This window comes from Mesoplodon bidens (genome assembly GCF_964165515.1).
Source record: "Mesoplodon bidens genome assembly, contig: HAP1_SCAFFOLD_94, whole genome shotgun sequence".
NCBI lineage: Eukaryota > Metazoa > Chordata > Mammalia > Artiodactyla > Ziphiidae > Mesoplodon > Mesoplodon bidens.
The window spans coordinates 1,176,621-1,197,039 of record NW_027671809.1 but is presented as its reverse complement, the minus strand read 5'-3'; the positions used below and the strand labels follow the sequence as shown (position 1 = coordinate 1,197,039).

General features: G+C 42.6%; 1 long non-coding RNA gene across 1 annotated transcript in view; it reads right to left on the bottom strand.

The window, feature by feature from the left end:
- Positions 1 to 985: 985 nt before the first annotated feature.
- The window catches only part of LOC308611019, a 722,564-nt gene continuing 703,130 nt past the window's right edge, over positions 986 to 20,419 (bottom strand). Inside the window, exon 2 of the long non-coding RNA XR_014014751.1 lies at positions 986 to 1,094. This is a non-coding gene — a long non-coding RNA (uncharacterized lncRNA). The remainder of the gene's footprint in view (positions 1,095 to 20,419) is intronic.

Here is a 20,419-nt window from a genome sequence, read left to right as displayed (position 1 = left end):
TAAGTTTGTTTAATGAATCTCTAATTGCCCTTCTCGGTGGAAATATCTGCCCTGGTATCCATTTTTAGGTAACACCTATAAGTGATATGATATGATATGTGTCTTTCACTTTCTGACTTACTACATGTCACGTGATTACCTCTGGACTCATCTACGGTGCTGCAAAAGGCATTGTGTCCTTTTTTTCCTTGCCTTCTATTCTGACTTAGCGAGGTCCCTTTTCAACAATGTGATTCCCTGCGGGTTGTGGATTAGCTGACGTGGGCAGCCTTATCCTGCCGGCCGGCCCTCCCCAGGTGTGCCTGGTTAAGGTCACTATAAACAGCGCTCCATGCAGCAATAGCCCCTGAAGCTGTGCCTGCCTCCATATTCTCTGCCCCGTGAGCAGTCTCGGGGCTGTGCTGGTGGGAGGGAGTGAGGGGCCACAGCTTTGTTGGTGGCCCGGTGTGAGTGGGGTTCTGCTGGCCTTTCTGCAGGAGATGCCAGGCTGCCTCCTGTAAAGAGGAGAATGTGTCACCCATTCCTTCCGCTGGAATTTCTCTCCGGACTGAGGTGACGAAGGAAAAAAGCAGTGGGGGCCGGGACAGGGTGGCTATCTCAGGCCGGACAATGGAAAGCTTCTGGAAGAGTGCCCGTGGCCAGGACCACCCTGGCTGGCCTGCAGGCACCAAGTTGGCCTGCGTGCTGTCACTGGTGTGGCTCCATGGCCCTTCCTCTAGTCTTTCAAGCCCATGTACATATTCAGGTGTTTAACCTGGGAAGGGTGGGAACAGTTCAGCAGCAGCTGACCTGGGGCTCAGCTCACCTTTATTCAGAGATGCCTCAGCTCGGTCACCCAGCTTTGCAATGAGGACGCTCCTTGTGTGGGGTGTGTGTTGATGGCTGTATGGGAGATGATTCCCCACCTCTGACCAATTTCAATATTGTTTACCATTGGAACAAGTGCCCTGATAGGGTTTTCCTCTGTATAACTGTTGGGTTCAGGTTTTTCTTCTTTTATGGTTCATGTTAGCTTTTATTCCTCTTTTATGTATTTATAGATATAAGCATGGAAATAATACTTTCCTATAAATACATCTGTGTGACGGGAAGAACTTTTTTCTGTATTATTTTTAAATTTTATTTTTTAAAATTTTGAAATTTAATTTTATTTATTTTTTTATACAGCAGGTTATTATTAGTTATGTATTTTATGCATATACATGTATGCAGGTGAATCCCAATCTCCCAAGACATCCCACCACCACCACCCCATGGCTTTCCACACTTGGTGTCCATACGTTTGTTCTCTACATCTGTGTCTCTATTTCTTCCCTGCAAACCAGTTCCTCTGTAAAATTTCGTAGGTTCCACATATATGCATTAATATACAATATTTGTTTTCCTCTTTCTGACTTACTTCATTCTGTATGACCGTCTCTAGATCCATCGCTGTCTCTACAAATGACCCGGTTTCATTCCTTTTTATGGCTGAGTAATATTCCATTTTATACATGTAGCACATATTTATCCATTCATCTGTGTGTGGGCATTTAGGTTGCTTCCATTACCTGGCCTTTGTAAATAGTGCTGCAATGAACAATGTGGTGAATGTGCCTTTCTGATTTATGGTTTTCTTTGGGTATATGAGCAGAAGTGGGATTGCTGGATCAGATGGTAATTCTATTTGTAGTTTTTTTAAGGAAACTCCATAGTGTTCTCCATAGTGAGTGTATCAATTTACATTCCCACCAATAGTGGAAGAGGTCTCCTTTTGTCCACACCCTCCCCAGAATTTGTTGTTTGTAGATTTTCTGATGATGCCGATTCTAACAGGTGTGAGGTGATACCTCATTGTAGTTTTGATTTGCATTTCTCTAATAATTAGTGCTGTTGAACAGCTTTTCATGTGCGTCTTGGCCATCTCTGTGTCTTCTTTGAAGAAACGTCTCTTTAGATCTGCCCATTTTTGTATTGGGTTGTTTGTTTTTTTAATATTAAGCTGCATGAGCTGTTTATATATATTGGAGATTAAACCTTTGTCCATTGATTCGTTTGCAACTATTTTCGCCCCTTTTGAGGGATGTCTTTTTCCTTTCCCGTGTTTTTAACCAAAAAAGAAAAAACGAAAAAGAAGTAGAAAACTAATGTGTGTAAAATATGCCTTTTGAAACGGTCGTTTTGAAGTATGGACGTCCTTTGAATTTTTTGGTCGATATGTGACCACAGAATTTGTTTTCAGGGCAGGTGTCATTTACCGGCATGCAATGATTTTGAATATCAACTGACCTTTAGTGCTGGGATTAAAGCTGCTGTTGTGTGAAACGGCCACAAGGTGGCAGCAGTTCTCCCTTACCAATTCTGGTTACTAGGGCAACAGAGCCTCAATGGAAGTCGTGTTCTAGATTGGAATTTAGAATGGAATGTGCCAGGAGAAAAACCCTCAAGTTTGTCTCCCTACTTCTTGTTCGTGTTTTTAATTTAATTTTTATTTTTTATTACAGCAAGTTTGATTACAATGTTTGGCTTGTTGTAGGTGTGGAAGATGTGGTTCTTTTATACATATACAGATGTCGGTTTTTCCTGGGATCCTTTTCCCATGTACCTTATGACAGAATGTTGAGTAGTCTTTTGGTATTCCGTAGGTCTTTGGTGATTATATATGTCACCTGTGTTTGTATAAGTCTGTTAACCCCGATATCGTAATGAAACCAATCCTCACACCTTTCCATTGGTGAACCATAAGTTTGTTTAATGAATCTCTGATTGCCCTTCTCGGTGGAAATATCTGCCCTGGTATCCATTTTTAGGTAACACCTATAAGTGATATGATATGATATGTGTCTTTCACTTTCTGACTTACTACATGTCACGTGATTACCTCTAGACTCATCTACGGTGCTGCAAAAGGCATTGTGTCCTTTTTTTCCTTGCCTTCTATTCTGACTTAGCGAGGTCCCTTTTCAACAATGTGCTTCCCTGCGGGTTGTGGATTAGCTGACGTGGGCAGCCTTATCTTGCCGGCCGGCCCTCCCCAGGTGTGCCTGGTTGAGGTCAATATAAACAGCGCTCCATGCAGCAATAGCCCCTGAAGCTGTGCCTGCCTCCATATTCTCTGCCCCGTGAGCAGTCTCGGGGCTGTGCTGGTGGGAGGGAGTGAGGGGCCACAGCTTTGTTGGTGGCCCGGTGTGAGTGGGGTTCTGCTGGCCTTTCTGAAGGAGTTGCCAGGCTGCCTCCTGTAAGGAGGAGGATGTGTCACCCATACCTTCCGCTGGAATTTCTCTCCGGACAGAGGTGAGGAAGGAAAAAGCAGTGGGGGCCGGGACAAGTGGGGTATCTCAGGCAGTACAATGGAAAGCTTCCGGAAGAGCGCCCGTGGCCAGGATCACCCTGGCTGGCCTGCAGGCACCAAGATGGCCTGCGTGCTGTCGCTGGTGTGGCTCCACGGCCCTTCCTCTAGTCTTTCAAGCCCTTGTACATATTCAGGTGTTTTACCTGGGAAGGGTGGGAACAGTTCAGCAACAGCTGGCCTGGGGCTCAGCTCACCTTTGTTCAGAGATGCCTCGGCTCGGTCCCCCTGCTTTGCAATGAGGAAGCTCCTTGTGTGGGGTGTGGGTTGCTGCCTGTATGGGAGATGATTCCCCACCTCTGAACAATTTCAATATTGTTTACCGTTGGAGCAAGTGCCCTGATAGTGTTTTTCTCTGTATAACTGGTCGGTTCAGGTTTTTCTTCGTTTATGGTTCAAGTTAGCTTTTATTCCTCTTTTATGTATTTATAGATATAAGCATGGAAATAATTCATTACTATAAATACATCTGTGTGAAGGGAAGAACTTTTTTCTGTTTTATTTTTAAATTTTATTTTTTATAATTTTGAAATTTAATTTTATTTACTTTTTTATACAGCTGGTTATTATTAGTTATGTGTTTTATGCATATACATGTATACAGGTCAATCTCAATCTCCCAACTCATCCCACCACCACCACCCCATGGCTTCCCACACTTGGTGTCCATACGTTTGTTCTCTACCTCTGTGTCTCTATTTCTTCCCTGCAAACCAGTTCATCTGTACCATTTTTTAGGTTCCACATATATGCATTAATATACAATATTTGTTTTCCTCTTTCTGACCTACTTCATTCTGTATGACAGTCTCTAGATCCATCGATGTCTCTACAAATGACCCAGTTTCATTCCTTTTTATGGTTGAGTAATATTCCATTTTATACATGTATCACATCTTTATCCATTCATCTGTGTGAGGGCATTTATATTGCTTCCATTACCTGGCCTTTGTAAATAGTGCTGCAATGAACATTGTGGTGAATGTGCCTTTTTGATTTATGGTTTTCTCTGGGTCTATTCCCAGAAGTGGGATTGCAGGATCAGATGGTAATTCTATTTCTAGTTTTTTTAAGGAAACTCCATAGTGTTCTCCATAGTGACTGTATCAATTTACATTCCCACCAATAGTGGAAGAGGGATCCTTTTGTCCACACCCTCCCCAGAATTTGTTGTTTGTAGATTTTCTGATGATGCCGATTCTAACAGGTGTGAGGTGATACCTCATTGTAGTTTCGATTTGCATTTCTCTAATAATTAGTGCTCTTCAGCAGCTTTTCATGAGCGTCTTGGCCACCTCTGTGTCGTCTTTGAAGAAACGTCTCTTTAGATCTACTGCCCATTTTTGTATTGGGTTTTGTGTTTTTTTTAATATTAAGATGCATGAGCTGTTTATATATTGGAGATTAAACCTTTGTCTATTGATTCGTTTTCAACGATTTTTGCCCATTCTGAGGGATGCCTTTTTCCATTCCTGTTTTTTTAACAAAAAAGTAAAGAAACAAAAAGAAGAAGAACACTAATGTGCGTAAAATATGGCTTTTGAAACGGTCGTTTTGAAATATGGACGTCCTTTGAATTTTTTGGTCGATATGTGACACCAGGATTTGTTTTCAGGGCAGGTGTCATTTACCGGCCTGCAATGATTTTGAATATCATCTGACCATTAGCGCTGGGATTATAGCTGCTGTTGTGTGAAACGGCCACAAGGTGGCAGCAGTTCTCCCTTACCAATTCTGGTTACTAGGGCAACAGAGACTCAATGGAAGTCGTGTTCTAGATTGGAATTTAGAATGGAATGTGCCAGGAGAAAGCCCCTCATGTTTGTCTCCCTACTTTTTGTTCGTGTTTTTAATTTAATTTTTATTTTTTATTACAGCAAGTTTGATTAAAATGTTTGGCTTGTTGTAGGTGTGGAAGATGTCGTTCCTTTACACATATACAGATGTCGGTTTTTCCTGGGATCCTTTTCCCATGTACGTTATGACAGAATGTTGAGTAGTCTTTTGGTATTCCCTAGGTCTTTGGTGATTATATATGTCACCTGTGTTTGTATAAGTCTGTTAACCCTGATATCGTAATTAAACCAATGCTCACACCTTTCCATTGGTGAACCATAAGTTTGTTTAATGAATCTCTAATTGCCCTTCTCGGTGGAAATATCTGCCCTGGTATCCATTTTTAGGTAACACCTATAAGTGATATGATATGTGTCTTTCACTTTCTGACTTACTACATGTCACGTGATTACCTCTGGACTCATCTACGGTGCTGCAAAAGGCATTGTGTCCTTTTTTTCCTTGCCTTCTATTCTGACTTAGCGAGGTCCTTTTTCAACAATGTGATTCCCTGCGGGTTGTGGATTAGCTGACGTGGGCAGCCTTATCCTGCCGGCCGGCCCTCCCCAGGTGTGCCTGGTTGAGGTCAATATAAACAGCGCTCCATGCAGCAATAGCCCCTGAAGCTGTGCCTGCCTCCATATTCTCTGCCCCGTGAGCAGTCTCGGGGCTGTGCTGGTGGGAGGGAGTGAGGGGCCACAGCTTTGTTGGTGGCCCGGTGTGAGTGGGGTTCTGCTGGCCTTTCTGCAGGAGATGCCAGGCTGCCTCCTGTAAAGAGGAGGATGTGTCACCCATTCCTTCCGCTGGAATTTCTCTCCGGACTGAGGTGACGAAGGAAAAAAGCAGTGGGGGCCGGGACAGGGTGGCTATCTCAGGCAGGACAATGGAAAGCTTCTGGAAGAGTGCCCGTGGCCAGGACCACCCTGGCTGGCCTGCAGGCACCAAGTTGGCCTGCGTGCTGTCGCTGGTGTGGCTCCATGGCCCTTCCTCTAGTCTTTCAAGCCCATGTACATATTCAGGTGTTTAACCTGGGAAGGGTGGGAACAGTTCAGCAGCAGCTGACCTGGGGCTCAGCTCACCTTTATTCAGAGATGCCTCAGCTCGGTCACCCAGCTTTGCAATGAGGACGCTCCTTGTGTGGGGTGTGTGTTGATGGCTGTATGGGAGATGATTCCCCACCTCTGACCAATTTCAATATTGTTTACCATTGGAACAAGTGCCCTGATAGGGTTTTCCTCTGTATAACTGTTGGGTTCAGGTTTTTCTTCTTTTATGGTTCACGTTAGCTTTTATTCCTCTTTTATGTATTTATAGATATAAGCATGGAAATAATACTTTCCTATAAGTACATCTGTGTGACGGGAAGAACTTTTTTCTGTATTATTTTTAAATTTTATTTTTTAAAATTTTGAAATTTAATTTTATTTATTTTTTTATACAGCAGGTTATTATTAGTTATGTATTTTATGCATATACATGTATGCAGGTCAATCCCAATCTCCCAAGACATCCCACCACCACCACCCCATGGCTTTCCACACTTGGTGTCCATACGTTTGTTCTCTACATCTGTGTCTCTATTTCTTCCCTGCAAACCAGTTCCTCTGTAAAATTTCGTAGGTTCCACATATATGCATTAATATACAATATTTGTTTTCCTCTTTCTGACTTACTTCATTCTGTATGACAGTCTCTAGCTCCATCGCTGTCTCTACAAATGACCCGGTTTCATTCCTTTTTATGGCTGAGTAATATTCCATTTTATACATGTAGCACATATTTATCCATTCATCTGTGTGTGGGCATTTAGGTTGCTTCCATTACCTGGCCTTTGTAAATAGTGCTGCAATGAACATTGTGGTGAAGGTGCCTTTCTGATTTATGGTTTTCTTTGGGTATATGAGCAGAAGTGGGATTGCTGGATCAGATGGTAATTCTATTTGTAGTTTTTTTAAGGAAACTCCATAGTGTTCTCCATAGTGAGTGTATCAATTTACATTCCCACCAATAGTGGAAGAGGTCTCCTTTTGTCCACACCCTCCCCAGAATTTGTTGTTTGTAGATTTTCTGAGGATGCCGATTCTAACAGGTGTGAGGTGATACCTCATTGTAGTTTTGATTTGCATTTCTCTAATAATTAGTGCTGTTGAACAGCTTTTCATGTGCGTCTTGGCCATCTCTGTGTCTTCTTTGAAGAAACGTCTCTTTAGATCTGCCCATTTTTGTATTGGGTTGTTTGTTTTTTTAATATTAAGCTGCATGAGCTGTTTATATATATTGGAGATTAAACCTTTGTCCATTGATTCGTTTGCAACTATTTTCGCCCCTTTTGAGGGATGTCTTTTTCCTTTCCCGTGTTTTTAACCAAAAAAGAAAAAACGAAAAAGAAGTAGAAAACTAATGTGTGTAAAATATGCCTTTTGAAATGGTCGTTTTGAAGTATGGACGTCCTTTGAATTTTTTGGTCGATATGTGACCCCAGAATTTGTTTTCAGGGCAGGTGTCATTTACCGGCCTGCAATGATTTTGAATATCAACTGACCTTTAGCGCTGGGATTAAAGCTGCTGTTGTGTGAAACGGCCACAAGGTGGCAGCAGTTCTCCCTTACCAATTCTGGTTACTAGGGCAACAGAGCCTCAATGGAAGTCGTGTTCTAGATTGGAATTTAGAATGGAATGTGCCAGGAGAAAACCCCTCAAGTTTGTCTCCCTACTTCTTGTTCGTGTTTTTAATTTAATTTTTATTTTTTATTACATCAAGTTTGATTACAATGTTTGGCTTGTTGGAGGTGTGGAAGATGTGGTTCTTTTACACATATACAGATGTCGGTTTTTCCTGGGATCCTTTTCCCATGTACCTTATGACAGAATGTTGAGTAGTCTTTTGGTATTCCGTAGGTCGTTGGTGATTATATATGTCACCTGTGTTTGTATAAGTCTGTTAACCCCGATATCGTAATGAAACCAATCCTCACACCTTTCCATTGGTGAACCATAAGTTTGTTTAATGAATCTCTGATTGCCCTTCTCGGTGGAAATATCTGCCCTGGTATCCATTTTTAGGTAACACCTATAAGTGATATGATATGATATGTGTCTTTCACTTTCTGACTTACTACATGTCACGTGATTACCTCTAGACTCATCTACGGTGCTGCAAAAGGCATTGTGTCCTTTTTTTCCTTGCCTTCTATTCTGACTTAGCGAGGTCCCTTTTCAACAATGTGCTTCCCTGCGGGTTGTGGATTAGCTGACGTGGGCAGCCTTATCTTGCCGGCCGGCCCTCCCCAGGTGTGCCTGGTTGAGGTCAATATAAACAGCGCTCCATGCAGCAATAGCCCCTGAAGCTGTGCCTGCCTCCATATTCTCTGCCCCGTGAGCAGTCTCGGGGCTGTGCTGGTGGGAGGGAGTGAGGGGCCACAGCTTTGTTGGTGGCCCGGTGTGAGTGGGGTTCTGCTGGCCTTTCTGAAGGAGTTGCCAGGCTGCCTCCTGTAAGGAGGAGGATGTGTCACCCATACCTTCCGCTGGAATTTCTCTCCGGACAGAGGTGAGGAAGGAAAAAGCAGTGGGGGCCGGGACAAGTGGGGTATCTCAGGCAGTACAATGGAAAGCTTCCGGAAGAGCGCCCGTGGCCAGGATCACCCTGGCTGGCCTGCAGGCACCAAGATGGCCTGCGTGCTGTCGCTGGTGTGGCTCCACGGCCCTTCCTCTAGTCTTTCAAGCCCTTGTACATATTCAGGTGTTTTACCTGGGAAGGGTGGGAACAGTTCAGCAACAGCTGGCCTGGGGCTCAGCTCACCTTTGTTCAGAGATGCCTCGGCTCGGTCCCCCTGCTTTGCAATGAGGAAGCTCCTTGTGTGGGGTGTGGGTTGCTGCCTGTATGGGAGATGATTCCCCACCTCTGAACAATTTCAATATTGTTTACCGTTGGAGCAAGTGCCCTGATAGTGTTTTTCTCTGTATAACTGGTCGGTTCAGGTTTTTCTTCGTTTATGGTTCAAGTTAGCTTTTATTCCTCTTTTATGTATTTATAGATATAAGCATGGAAATAATTCATTACTATAAATACATCTGTGTGAAGGGAAGAACTTTTTTCTGTTTTATTTTTAAATTTTATTTTTTATAATTTTGAAATTTAATTTTATTTACTTTTTTATACAGCTGGTTATTATTAGTTATGTGTTTTATGCATATACATGTATACAGGTCAATCTCAATCTCCCAACTCATCCCACCACCACCACCCCATGGCTTTCCACACTTGGTGTCCATACGTTTGTTCTCTACATCTGTGTCTCTATTTCTTCCCTGCAAACCAGTTCCTCTGTAAAATTTCGTAGGTTCCACATATATGCATTAATATACAATATTTGTTTTCCTCTTTCTGACTTACTTCATTCTGTATGACAGTCTCTAGCTCCATCGCTGTCTCTACAAATGACCCGGTTTCATTCCTTTTTATGGCTGAGTAATATTCCATTTTATACATGTAGCACATATTTATCCATTCATCTGTGTGTGGGCATTTAGGTTGCTTCCATTACCTGGCCTTTGTAAATAGTGCTGCAATGAACATTGTGGTGAAGGTGCCTTTCTGATTTATGGTTTTCTTTGGGTATATGAGCAGAAGTGGGATTGCTGGATCAGATGGTAATTCTATTTGTAGTTTTTTTAAGGAAACTCCATAGTGTTCTCCATAGTGAGTGTATCAATTTACATTCCCACCAATAGTGGAAGAGGTCTCCTTTTGTCCACACCCTCCCCAGAATTTGTTGTTTGTAGATTTTCTGAGGATGCCGATTCTAACAGGTGTGAGGTGATACCTCATTGTAGTTTTGATTTGCATTTCTCTAATAATTAGTGCTGTTGAACAGCTTTTCATGTGCGTCTTGGCCATCTCTGTGTCTTCTTTGAAGAAACGTCTCTTTAGATCTGCCCATTTTTGTATTGGGTTGTTTGTTTTTTTAATATTAAGCTGCATGAGCTGTTTATATATATTGGAGATTAAACCTTTGTCCATTGATTCGTTTGCAACTATTTTCGCCCCTTTTGAGGGATGTCTTTTTCCTTTCCCGTGTTTTTAACCAAAAAAGAAAAAACGAAAAAGAAGTAGAAAACTAATGTGTGTAAAATATGCCTTTTGAAATGGTCGTTTTGAAGTATGGACGTCCTTTGAATTTTTTGGTCGATATGTGACCCCAGAATTTGTTTTCAGGGCAGGTGTCATTTACCGGCCTGCAATGATTTTGAATATCAACTGACCTTTAGCGCTGGGATTAAAGCTGCTGTTGTGTGAAACGGCCACAAGGTGGCAGCAGTTCTCCCTTACCAATTCTGGTTACTAGGGCAACAGAGCCTCAATGGAAGTCGTGTTCTAGATTGGAATTTAGAATGGAATGTGCCAGGAGAAAACCCCTCAAGTTTGTCTCCCTACTTCTTGTTCGTGTTTTTAATTTAATTTTTATTTTTTATTACATCAAGTTTGATTACAATGTTTGGCTTGTTGGAGGTGTGGAAGATGTGGTTCTTTTACACATATACAGATGTCGGTTTTTCCTGGGATCCTTTTCCCATGTACCTTATGACAGAATGTTGAGTAGTCTTTTGGTATTCCGTAGGTCGTTGGTGATTATATATGTCACCTGTGTTTGTATAACTCTGTTAACCCCGATATCGTAATGAAACCAATCCTCACACCTTTCCATTGGTGAACCATAAGTTTGTTTAATGAATCTCTGATTGCCCTTCTCGGTGGAAATATCTGCCCTGGTATCCATTTTTAGGTAACACCTATAAGTGATATGATATGATATGTGTCTTTCACTTTCTGACTTACTACATGTCACGTGATTACCTCTAGACTCATCTACGGTGCTGCAAAAGGCATTGTGTCCTTTTTTTCCTTGCCTTCTATTCTGACTTAGCGAGGTCCCTTTTCAACAATGTGCTTCCCTGCGGGTTGTGGATTAGCTGACGTGGGCAGCCTTATCTTGCCGGCCGGCCCTCCCAAGGTGTGCCTGGTTGAGGTCAATATAAACAGCGCTCCATGCAGCAATAGCCCCTGAAGCTGTGCCTGCCTCCATATTCTCTGCCCCGTGAGTAGTCTCGGGGCTGTGCTGGTGGGAGGGAGTGAGGGGCCACAGCTTTGTTGGTGGCCCGGTGTGAGTGGGGTTCTGCTGGCCTTTCTGAAGGAGTTGCCAGGCTGCCTCCTGTAAGGAGGAGGATGTGTCACCCATACCTTCCGCTGGAATTTCTCTCCGGACAGAGGTGAGGAAGGAAAAAGCAGTGGGGGCCGGGACAAGTGGGGTATCTCAGGCAGTACAATGGAAAGCTTCCGGAAGAGCGCCCGTGGCCAGGATCACCCTGGCTGGCCTGCAGGCACCAAGATGGCCTGCGTGCTGTCGCTGGTGTGGCTCCACGGCCCTTCCTCTAGTCTTTCAAGCCCTTGTACATATTCAGGTGTTTTACCTGGGAAGGGTGGGAACAGTTCAGCAACAGCTGGCCTGGGGCTCAGCTCACCTTTGTTCAGAGATGCCTCGGCTCGGTCCCCCCGCTTTGCAATGAGGAAGCTCCTTGTGTGGGGTGTGGGTTGCTGCCTGTATGGGAGATGATTCCCCACCTCTGAACAATTTCAATATTGTTTACCGTTGGAGCAAGTGCCCTGATAGTGTTTTTCTCTGTATAACTGGTCGGTTCAGGTTTTTCTTCGTTTATGGTTCAAGTTAGCTTTTATTCCTCTTTTATGTATTTATAGATATAAGCATGGAAATAATTCATTCCTATAAATACATCTGTGTGAAGGGAAGAACTTTTTTCTGTTTTATTTTTAAATTTTATTTTTTATAATTTTGAAATTTAATTTTATTTACTTTTTTATACAGCTGGTTATTATTAGTTATGTGTTTTATGCATATACATGTATACAGGTCAATCTCAATCTCCCAACTCATCCCACCACCACCACCCCATGGCTTCCCACACTTGGTGTCCATACGTTTGTTCTCTACCTCTGTGTCTCTATTTCTTCCCTGCAAACCAGTTCATCTGTACCATTTTTTAGGTTCCACATATATGCATTAATATACAATATTTGTTTTCCTCTTTCTGACCTACTTCATTCTGTATGACAGTCTCTAGATCCATCGATGTCTCTACAAATGACCCAGTTTCATTCCTTTTTATGGTTGAGTAATATTCCATTTTATACATGTATCACATCTTTATCCATTCATCTGTGTGAGGGCATTTATATTGCTTCCATTACCTGGCCTTTGTAAATAGTGCTGCAATGAACATTGTGGTGAATGTGCCTTTTTGATTTATGGTTTTCTCTGGGTCTATTCCCAGAAGTGGGATTGCAGGATCAGATGGTAATTCTATTTCTAGTTTTTTTAAGGAAACTCCATAGTGTTCTCCATAGTGACTGTATCAATTTACATTCCCACCAATAGTGGAAGAGGGATCCTTTTGTCCACACCCTCCCCAGAATTTGTTGTTTGTAGATTTTCTGATGATGCCGATTCTAACAGGTGTGAGGTGATACCTCATTGTAGTTTCGATTTGCATTTCTCTAATAATTAGTGCTCTTCAGCAGCTTTTCATGAGCGTCTTGGCCACCTCTGTGTCGTCTTTGAAGAAACGTCTCTTTAGATCTACTGCCCATTTTTGTATTGGGTTTTGTGTTTTTTTTAATATTAAGATGCATGAGCTGTTTATATATTGGAGATTAAACCTTTGTCTATTGATTCGTTTTCAACGATTTTTGCCCATTCTGAGGGATGCCTTTTTCCATTCCTGTTTTTTTAACAAAAAAGTAAAGAAACAAAAAGAAGAAGAACACTAATGTGCGTAAAATATGGCTTTTGAAACGGTCGTTTTGAAATATGGACGTCCTTTGAATTTTTTGGTCGATATGTGACACCAGGATTTGTTTTCAGGGCAGGTGTCATTTACCGGCCTGCAATGATTTTGAATATCATCTGACCATTAGCGCTGGGATTATAGCTGCTGTTGTGTGAAACGGCCACAAGGTGGCAGCAGTTCTCCCTTACCAATTCTGGTTACTAGGGCAACAGAGACTCAATGGAAGTCGTGTTCTAGATTGGAATTTAGAATGGAATGTGCCAGGAGAAAGCCCCTCATGTTTGTCTCCCTACTTTTTGTTCGTGTTTTTAATTTAATTTTTATTTTTTATTACAGCAAGTTTGATTAAAATGTTTGGCTTGTTGTAGGTGTGGAAGATGTCGTTCCTTTACACATATACAGATGTCGGTTTTTCCTGGGATCCTTTTCCCATGTACGTTATGACAGAATGTTGAGTAGTCTTTTGGTATTCCCTAGGTCTTTGGTGATTATATATGTCACCTGTGTTTGTATAAGTCTGTTAACCCTGATATCGTAATTAAACCAATGCTCACACCTTTCCATTGGTGAACCATAAGTTTGTTTAATGAATCTCTAATTGCCCTTCTCGGTGGAAATATCTGCCCTGGTATCCATTTTTAGGTAACACCTATAAGTGATATGATATGTGTCTTTCACTTTCTGACTTACTACATGTCACGTGATTACCTCTGGACTCATCTACGGTGCTGCAAAAGGCATTGTGTCCTTTTTTTCCTTGCCTTCTATTCTGACTTAGCGAGGTCCTTTTTCAACAATGTGATTCCCTGCGGGTTGTGGATTAGCTGACGTGGGCAGCCTTATCCTGCCGGCCGGCCCTCCCCAGGTGTGCCTGGTTGAGGTCAATATAAACAGCGCTCCATGCAGCAATAGCCCCTGAAGCTGTGCCTGCCTCCATATTCTCTGCCCCGTGAGCAGTCTCGGGGCTGTGCTGGTGGGAGGGAGTGAGGGGCCACAGCTTTGTTGGTGGCCCGGTGTGAGTAGGGTTCTGCTGGCCTTTCTGCAGGAGATGCCAGGCTGCCTCCTGTAAAGAGGAGGATGTGTCACCCATTCCTTCCGCTGGAATTTCTCTCCGGACTGAGGTGACGAAGGAAAAAAGCAGTGGGGGCCGGGACATGGTGGCTATCTCAGGCAGGACAATGGAAAGCTTCTGGAAGAGTGCCCGTGGCCAGGACCACCCTGGCTGGCCTGCAGGCACCAAGTTGGCCTGCGTGCTGTCGCTGGTGTGGCTCCATGGCCCTTCCTCTAGTCTTTCAAGCCCATGTACATATTCAGGTGTTTAACCTGGGAAGGGTGGGAACAGTTCAGCAGCAGCTGACCTGGGGCTCAGCTCACCTTTATTCAGAGATGCCTCAGCTCGGTCACCCAGCTTTGCAATGAGGACGCTCCTTGTGTGGGGTGTGTGTTGATGGCTGTATGGGAGATGATTCCCCACCTCTGACCAATTTCAATATTGTTTACCATTGGAACAAGTGCCCTGATAGGGTTTTCCTCTGTATAACTGTTGGGTTCAGGTTTTTCTTCTTTTATGGTTCACGTTAGCTTTTATTCCTCTTTTATGTATTTATAGATATAAGCATGGAAATAATACTTTCCTATAAGTACATCTGTGTGACGGGAAGAACTTTTTTCTGTATTATTTTTAAATTTTATTTTTTAAAATTTTGAAATTTAATTTTATTTATTTTTTTATACAGCAGGTTATTATTAGTTATGTATTTTATGCATATACATGTATGCAGGTCAATCCCAATCTCCCAAGACATCCCACCACCACCACCCCATGGCTTTCCACACTTGGTGTCCATACGTTTGTTCTCTACATCTGTGTCTCTATTTCTTCCCTGCAAACCAGTTCCTCTGTAAAATTTCGTAGGTTCCACATATATGCATTAATATACAATATTTGTTTTCCTCTTTCTGACTTACTTCATTCTGTATGACAGTCTCTAGCTCCATCGCTGTCTCTACAAATGACCCGGTTTCATTCCTTTTTATGGCTGAGTAATATTCCATTTTATACATGTAGCACATATTTATCCATTCATCTGTGTGTGGGCATTTAGGTTGCTTCCATTACCTGGCCTTTGTAAATAGTGCTGCAATGAACATTGTGGTGAAGGTGCCTTTCTGATTTATGGTTTTCTTTGGGTATATGAGCAGAAGTGGGATTGCTGGATCAGATGGTAATTCTATTTGTAGTTTTTTTAAGGAAACTCCATAGTGTTCTCCATAGTGAGTGTATCAATTTACATTCCCACCAATAGTGGAAGAGGTCTCCTTTTGTCCACACCCTCCCCAGAATTTGTTGTTTGTAGATTTTCTGAGGATGCCGATTCTAACAGGTGTGAGGTGATACCTCATTGTAGTTTTGATTTGCATTTCTCTAATAATTAGTGCTGTTGAACAGCTTTTCATGTGCGTCTTGGCCATCTCTGTGTCTTCTTTGAAGAAACGTCTCTTTAGATCTGCCCATTTTTGTATTGGGTTGTTTGTTTTTTTAATATTAAGCTGCATGAGCTGTTTATATATATTGGAGATTAAACCTTTGTCCATTGATTCGTTTGCAACTATTTTCGCCCCTTTTGAGGGATGTCTTTTTCCTTTCCCGTGTTTTTAACCAAAAAAGAAAAAACGAAAAAGAAGTAGAAAACTAATGTGTGTAAAATATGCCTTTTGAAATGGTCGTTTTGAAGTATGGACGTCCTTTGAATTTTTTGGTCGATATGTGACCCCAGAATTTGTTTTCAGGGCAGGTGTCATTTACCGGCCTGCAATGATTTTGAATATCAACTGACCTTTAGCGCTGGGATTAAAGCTGCTGTTGTGTGAAACGGCCACAAGGTGGCAGCAGTTCTCCCTTACCAATTCTGGTTACTAGGGCAACAGAGCCTCAATGGAAGTCGTGTTCTAGATTGGAATTTAGAATGGAATGTGCCAGGAGAAAACCCCTCAAGTTTGTCTCCCTACTTCTTGTTCGTGTTTTTAATTTAATTTTTATTTTTTATTACATCAAGTTTGATTACAATGTTTGGCTTGTTGGAGGTGTGGAAGATGTGGTTCTTTTACACATATACAGATGTCGGTTTTTCCTGGGATCCTTTTCCCATGTACCTTATGACAGAATGTTGAGTAGTCTTTTGGTATTCCGTAGGTCGTTGGTGATTATATATGTCACCTGTGTTTGTATAAGTCTGTTAACCCCGATATCGTAATGAAACCAATCCTCACACCTTTCCATTGGTGAACCATAAGTTTGTTTAATGAATCTCTGATTGCCCTTCTCGGTGGAAATATCTGCCCTGGTATCCATTTTTAGGTAACACCTATAAGTGATATGATATGATATGTGTCTTTCACTTTCTGACTTACTACATGTCACGTGATTACCTCTAGACTCATCTACGGTGCTGCAAAAGGCATTGTGTCCTTTTTTTCCTTGCCTTCTATTCTGACTTAGCGAGGTCCCTTTTCAACAATGTGCTTCCCTGCGGGTTGTGGATTAGCTGACGTGGGCAGCCTTATCCTGCCGGCCGGCCCTCCCCAGGTGTGCCTGGTTGAGGTCAATATAAACAGCGCTCCATGCAGCAATAGCCCCTGAAGCTGTGCCTGCCTCCATATTCTCTGCCCCGTGAGCAGTCTCGGGGCTGTGCTGGTGGGAGGGAGTGAGGGGCCACAGCTTTGTTGGTGGCCCGGTGTGAGTGGGGTTCTGCTGGCCTTTCTGAAGGAGTTGCCAGGCTGCCTCCTGTAAGGAGGAGGATGTGTCACCCATACCTTCCGCTGGAATTTCTCTCCGGACAGAGGTGAGGAAGGAAAAAGCAGTGGGGGCCGGGACAAGTGGGGTATCTCAGGCAGTACAATGGAAAGCTTCCGGAAGAGCGCCCGTGGCCAGGATCACCCTGGCTGGCCTGCAGGCACCAAGTTGGCCTGCGTGCTGTCGCTGGTGTGGCTCCACGGCCCTTCCTCTAGTCTTTCAAGCCCTTGTACATATTCAGGTGTTTTACCTGGGAAGGGTGGGAACAGTTCAGCAACAGCTGGCCTGGGGCTCAGCTCACCTTTGTTCAGAGATGCCTCGGCTCGGTCCCCCCGCTTTGCAATGAGGAAGCTCCTTGTGTGGGGTGTGGGTTGCTGCCTGTATGGGAGATGATTCCCCACCTCTGAACAATTTCAATATTGTTTACCGTTGGAGCAAGTGCCCTGATAGTGTTTTTCTCTGTATAACTGGTCGGTTCAGGTTTTTCTTCGTTTATGGTTCAAGTTAGCTTTTATTCCTCTTTTATGTATTTATAGATATAAGCATGGAAATAATTCATTCCTATAAATACATCTGTGTGAAGGGAAGAACTTTTTTCTGTTTTATTTTTAAATTTTATTTTTTATAATTTTGAAATTTAATTTTATTTACTTTTTTATACAGCTGGTTATTATTAGTTATGTGTTTTATGCATATACATGTATACAGGTCAATCTCAATCTCCCAACTCATCCCACCACCACCACCCCATGGCTTCCCACACTTGGTGTCCATACGTTTGTTCTCTACCTCTGTGTCTCTATTTCTTCCCTGCAAACCAGTTCATCTGTACCATTTTTTAGGTTCCACATATATGCATTAATATACAATATTTGTTTTCCCCTTTCTGACTTACTTCATTCTGTATGACAGTCTCTAGATCCACCGATGTCTCTACAAATGACACAGATTCATTCCTTTTTATGGCCGAGTAATATTCCATTTTATATATGTACCCCATCTTTATCCATTCATCTGTCTTTGGGCGTTTAGGTTGCTTCCATTACCTGGCTACTGTAAATAGTGCTGCAATGAACATTGTGGTGAATGTGCCTTTTTGATTTATGGTTATTTGGGTATATGTCCAGAAGTGGAATTGCTGGATCAGATGGTAATTCTATTTCTAGATTTTTTAAGGAAACTCCATAGTGTTCTCCATAGTGACTCTATCAATTTACATTCCCACCAATAGTGGAAGAGGGCTCCTTTTGTCCACACCCTCCCCAGAATTTGTTGTCTGTAGATTTTCTGATGATGCCGATTCTAACAGGTGTGAGGTGATACCTCATTGTAGTTTTGATTTACATTTCTCTAATAATTAGTGCTCTTGGGCAGCTTTTCATGTGCGTCTTAGCCATCTCTGTGTCTTCTTTGAAGAAACGTCTCTTTAGATATTCTGCCCATGTTTGTATTGGGTTGTTTGTTTTTTTAATATTAAGCTGCATGAGCTGTTTATATATATTGGAGATTAAACCTTTGTCCATTGATTCGTTTGCAACTATTTTCGCCCCTTCTGAGGGATGCCTTTTTCCATTCCCGTGTTTCTAACCAAAAAAGAAAGAAAGAAAAAGAAGCAGAACACTAATGTGCATAAAATATGCCTTTTGAAACGGTCGTTTTGAAATATGGACGTCCTTTAAATTTTTTGGTCGATATGTGGCCCCAGGATTTGTTTTCAGGGCAGGTGTCATTTACAGGCCTGCAATGATTTTGAATATCAACTGACCATTAGCACTGGGATTAAAGCTGCTGTTGTGTGAAACGGCCACTAGGTGGCAGCAGTTCTCCCTTAACACATCTGGTTACTAGGGCAACAGAGCCTCAATGGACGTCGTGTTCTACATTGGAATTTAGAATGGAATGTGCCAGGAGAAAGCCCCTCAAGTTTGACTCCCTACTTCTTGTTCGTATTTTTAATTTAATTTTTTTTTATTATAGCATGTTTGATTACAAAGTTTGGCTTGTTGTAGGTGTGGAAGATGTGGTTCTTTTACACATATACAGATGTCTGTACTTCCTGGGATCCTTTTCCCATGTACGTTATGACAGAATGTTGAGTAGTCTTCTCTTGGTATTCCGTAGGTCTTTGGTGATTATATATGTCACCTCTGTTTGTATATATCTGTTAACCCCGATATCGTAATGAAACCAATCCTCACACCTTTCCATTGGTGAACCATAAGTTTGTTTAATGAATCTACGATTGCACTTCTCAGTGGAAATGACTGCCCTGGTTTCTATTTTAGGTAACACCTATAAGTGATATGAAATGATATGTGTCTTTCACTTTCTGACTTACTACAAGTCACGTGATTACCTCTAGACTCATCTACAGTGCTGCAAATGGCATTGTGTCCTTATTTTCCTTGGCTTCTATTCTGCCTTAGCGAGGTCCATTTTCAACAATGTGATTCCCTGAGGGTTGTGGATTAGCTGACCTGGGCAGCCTTAACCTGCCGGCCGGCCCTCCCCAGGTCTGCTGGGTTGAGGTCAATATAAACAGCGCTCCAGGCAGCAATAGCCCCTGAAGCTGTTCCTGACTCCATATTCTCTGCCCCGTCAGCAGTCTCGGGGCTGTGCTGGTGGGAGGGAGTGAGGGGCCACAGCTTTGTTGGTGGCCCTGTGTGAGTGGGGTTCTGCTGGCCTTTCTGCAGGAGTTGCCAGGCTGCCACCTGTAAAGAAGAGGATGTGTCACCCATATCTTCCGCTGGAATTTCTCTCCGGACAGAGGTGAGGAAGGAAAAAAGCAGTGGGAGCCGGGACAAATGGGGTATCTCAGGCAGGACAATGGAAAGCTTCCGGAAGAGCGCCCGGGGCCAGGATCTCCCTGGCTGGCCTGCAGTCACCAAGTTGGCCTGCGTGCTGTCGCTGGTGTGGCTCCACGGCCCTTACTCTAGGCTTTCAAGCCTTTGTACATATTCAGGTGTTTGACCTGGGAAGGGTGGGAACCGTTCAGCAGCAGCTGGCCGGGGGCTCAGCTCACCTTTATTCAGAGATACCCCGGGACGGACCCCAGCTTTGCAATGAGGATGCTCCTTGCATGGGGTGTGGGTTGCTGGCTGTATGGGAGATGATTCCCCACCTCTGACCAATTTCAGAATTTTTAACGCTGGAGCAAGTGCCCTGATAGGGTTTTCCTCTGTATAACTGGTGGGTTCAGGTTTTTTTTTCGTTTATGGTTCAAGTTAGATTTTATTCCACTTTTATGTATTTATAGATATAAGCATGGAAATAATTCATTCCTATAAATACATCTGTGTGAAGGGAAGAATTTTTCCTGTTTTATTTTTAAATTTTATATTTTAAAATTTTGAAATTTAATTTTATTTACTTTTTTATACAGCGGGTTATTATTAGTTATGTATTTTATGCATATACATGTATACAGGTCAATCTCAAACTCCCAACTCATCCCACCACCACCACCCCATGGCTTCCCACAATTGGTGTCCATACGATTGTCCTCTACCTCTGTGTCTCAATTTCTTCCCTGCAAACCAGTTCATCTGTACCATTTTTTAGGTTCCACATATATGCATTAATATACAATATTTGTTTTC